This window comes from Cyprinus carpio, chromosome B3 (assembly GCF_018340385.1).
Source record: "Cyprinus carpio isolate SPL01 chromosome B3, ASM1834038v1, whole genome shotgun sequence".
NCBI classification, from domain to species: Eukaryota; Metazoa; Chordata; class Actinopteri; order Cypriniformes; family Cyprinidae; genus Cyprinus; species Cyprinus carpio.
Window position 1 is genome coordinate 2,106,974 of NC_056599.1, and position 4,348 is coordinate 2,111,321.

At 38.9% G+C, this 4,348-nt stretch overlaps 1 long non-coding RNA gene across 1 annotated transcript; it reads left to right on the forward strand.

Moving 5' to 3' along the window:
* Positions 1-325: 325 nt before the first annotated feature.
* Positions 326-875, forward strand: LOC122136439. The gene is made up of 2 exons (XR_006154129.1): positions 326-431; positions 730-875. It is a non-coding gene; the product is annotated as an uncharacterized LOC122136439 (long non-coding RNA).
* Positions 876-4,348: the final 3,473 nt, after the last annotated feature.

A 4,348-nucleotide genomic window follows, 5' to 3' on the forward strand; every position in this document is an offset into this window, starting at 1 on the left:
TGGTTTTACAGTTTAAAATGAAACTGATTAAAATAAATGAAAAATCGGCAGCTCAACATGAAACTCGAATATCCAACACATATTGTAAAAAAAATGTTGCTATAATTCTAATAAGAATAACTAAGCATAAATGTTAATACATCTGTTTAAAACATTAAATAGGATAACCATATAAAATACATCAAACATGACTGAGTGACTAATTAGCATGAAGCGCAGTGATTGGTTAACCATTTTAGTGCTTTGCGCGCGCGAGCTTGTAATGACACGGTAAAGCGAGGACTGTCGGATTTACTGAAATTAGGATTTTTTTCTTTCTTTCCCAAAATTTTCTTTCTTTCCTCAAGGTATTTATGTCCATAGTAAAGTTCCTTCAAACTGTGGCATTGTAACCATCACACCAGCTAGCAAAGTCAAGACGTCGGAGAAAGGTAGGCTAATTCTAGTTTAGCTGCTAGAATTAGCGTAAATCTCTTATGATTGTTAGAAATATATATTTTATTAGTTATAGAAAGTATTTAGTCTGTAAACTGATGTAGTAGCCAAATGTCATTCACAGCAACTATAGTCATGCCACACAAGACGGACTTGTTTGTAAAGAGGCCCAAATGGGGGGAAAACACTAAACCTTTAACAGTGATAGTGATTACAGAACCAGTGGTTTCACTGTAGCTACTTTTGAGTCGTATGCTTGATGAATGAGTACTTTATACACTCACTTGCAATCAGGACACAGATAGATGGAGCTGGAGGACAAAAAGAGAGCACAGTACGAAAAGATGACATGGAGGTAAGTAAAATATTATAATAATGTAGAGTACTCGTCCAAACGTTCAACCTTTACCAGTAATGCCAAACATACAAAATCTCAAAAATTCCTTATATCTTTTAAATAAATAAATACAATTTATATTGAAATATATCTTTCGTGAAACAAGTTTTTTTTCTGTCTTCTAAAGTAATCAACTCTGCAGCTAATTACCGGACAATAAATTAGTATAAAGTAGCTATATGTATGTGTCCACTCCTCCTATGACCTCCATTTTTTAATCCTTAATTAAATGTTTAAAATACTACAATAAATATGTTAAGGAAATAAATCTTAAATATGTGGTTGTATCTAATTCATCTATCATCATATATTTAATAGAGAAAAAAGGAAACTACAACCATTTCCTATAATCAACATTTAACACCAACAATACAACATGGTACAGTTGTCCCCGGTAATTGTTTACATGTTCATAAATAATAATAAAAATTAAATAAAGGAAGGGTAAGGAAAAAATAAGTTACCTCAGAAAACAGTTACCTCAGAAAGTACATTTAACTGGTGGCTAGATAATATATTCCTAAATATAATATCATATAAATAAATATAGTATAATGGTTGAACAAATTGGTTTGTCTTAAGAAACCAACACAATATTTTTTTTATGATGCATCATCTGTAGATGGCGCTTCTGCAACATGTCTAATCAATACCCAAAAATTTCTAAAAGTCCAGACAATATACATTAACAAAAATGAACAAAAGCTAAGAAATTAGAAAATGAACAACAGAAAGTGCTGTAGAAAATATAAAAGAAATATTAACTATTTTAATACTAATAGTAATTCTTGTCAACAGGCTCACACTCCGACCCCTCCATCAGACACTGTATATCTAACTCTGTATAAAAATACACCCTCCTCAGCATTTCAAGAAAATCAGATTGATGGCATTGACAACAAACAGCTCATTTAGTAGCTCTCTGTCTTTAGTAGAGTAGAGAACGTACTCTCCCTCAACCTCCTTTTCCCCTTCATGTGTCTTTTAGACACCTCCTTTTTTCTAGTTGCCATGACATCATCAGTAACCCAGGAAACCCATTGAAACAAGAAGGACCCAGGAAATGAGGTAGTGGTTCAGGAATGTCGGGAGAGAAAATTTTCCCCCACAGCTGAAAGAGAATGGAAAACAGAGAATCTCTGTCTGAAGCCATACATGAGGTCAACAGTCCTTAGACAGCAACAAAACATTACCCTTAACCCAACAGAATGGATGATCTATGCATATGCAATCTATATCTATGTAAAAGTTTTTATTAATCTGAGAATATATAATTGCCATTAAAACAGAGACAAACAGAAAGTTGAATCTGAATATGGCCATTTGGCAAATGCAGTCATATAGGTTATACAGGACCAAAAAAGTTAGATGAAAAAAGTTGTTTGGCAATAAGTACTTCAATAGGTTGTGAGGGTAACCTGTCGGGCCTTCAATTAATAGTCAACATAATTGATTAGATTGAGAAAAGTGTCCATTTCATACCAAACTGGAGCCAGACCTGAATGTGAGTATACCTGTAGAGTCAATCATGAGGAACTACTCCCTTGTTGAAACCAATACCCTCTGTTAAATTACTATGTTATTAAAGGCAAAATTGCTTACAATATTTGATCAAAACCATTTTCAACCCTGTTCTTCGAGGCCATGTCCACACATACACAGATATTTTTATAAACGTTTTATAAATGAGTTTTTCCTTCTTCCGTCCACATGAAAACAGAAACGCATATTATGAAGCACTGTCGAGAGCATGCCAAGCAAACAGGTGGCAATATAATCTCAACCCTAAAGCCATGTTGACCAATCAGAAGCCTGAAAAAGTTTCCAGTATGGCGGAGACAACACAAGAAATTCGGTTTGAGTTTTCTTGTGTAGACTGTGAAACCGGAGTTTTTGAAAATCTTAACCCTGGCAGGAGTTTTAAAAAATGTTAGGTTTCAGTGACCTGGTGCTGCGTTTGTGTGTGGATGAACGGCCAAACCGTGTAGAAAAAGCTGCGGTTTTGAAAATACCCATATTCGTGTGGACAGGGCCTGAGGCTCCCCAACGCAAGACTTGAAATGGATAGGACAGATATAGTAGACTTCCAAAATGTATACTGTTGGGGAACAAGGTTGGGAAACACTTACCTAAAACAATGCCTAATTAGCTATTTGGCTGTTGTTAAACTAATTAACTAATAACCCACATCAGCTCAAAACAAAATAATTTCAAATGCGTAGCAGATACTTACATTTTGATGAAAGATTAAATCAACTTTTTCTCTTTCACAATCATTAACAATATGACCAAGAACAAAGTAAATATAGTTTTCATGTTGACTAAGTTGACAGAATTCTACAGAAAGTCATTAATAAAACACTATCAAACCACAAATATGTCTAGATTTTAAATGTTTAAATATGTTTGAGGAAGAGAAATTATAGGTAAGAGTTTATGCTACAATGAAACCCAAAAATTTTCAGGAAGGTGTTTGCAAATTGAAGACTCAAAATGACTGCATTCTGAACAAGAAGTCCTATTAAAAGGCTTATGGGATACATTGGTAAAATGCAGGTGCGGCTTTTGGATAGTTTAGTGTTTCAATAATTGTTTGGGATAGAGGATTGATATTGTATTATTAGTGCACATGCTTGGTTTAATGGTGCTCAGACACTCAATGATGTGTCTCCAGTTCCACCACAGTCCAGTCGCCCTGTGGGGAACTGGCCTGGCTGCTGGGGGAGTAACTACTGACAGAAGCCACTGTTGTGGCAGAGCAGTCGAAGTGGGACATGATGTGTGGCCACAGGCTGCTCTCTAGGGGGCTGAGGATGCCCCCTCCCTGCCCAGGTAGGTACAGGAGCGGAGGGCAGCCGTCCTCTCCGGCCAGAAGCAGAGCCTGGTTAATCAGCTGCTGGACCATGTCCAGTTTTGTGTTCCAGTCCAGCTCCTGCGGAGGCGGTCGGCGAAGGTTTCCGTTGGCCATTCTAAGCGGTAGGTCTGTCGGGATGGAGTGGCCTATCTGGATGGGGGAACCTTGTTTGCTGGTGGATTCATTCTCTGCATCCTCCTCTTCCTCCTCACTCGTCTCCATGGCCTCATAGATGGTGCAGAGTCCAGATGAGGGTGACAGGAGACACGGTTGCCCTTTCGCCTGTGACTGCTGTTTGAGTCTCTGTTGCTGCTCCATCTCAAGCTGCCGTTGCAGGAGCTGTCGGCGGAGTCGGTGTTCCTGCTGCTGCTGCTGTTGCAGCTGCAACTGAAGCAGCTCTCGACGTTGCCTCTCCAGTGCCCTCTGCTGCTCCTTCCGCTGCCTTTCTTCCTCCAGACACAGCCGTTGCAGCCGTTCCTGTTCCTGGCGTTGCCGAATGTGCCGCAACTGCAGCTGGTGCTGCTCTAGCCGTCGCAGCTGCACATTAGGTGTCAATGGAGGCGGCGGGACCCTCGGAGTAGCATCAACATGTTGAACATTGATACGAGGCAGTGGCTGCTGTAGCTGCCTGTGGGTGTTCGGCAGGGGGGCAAGGTAGTTAT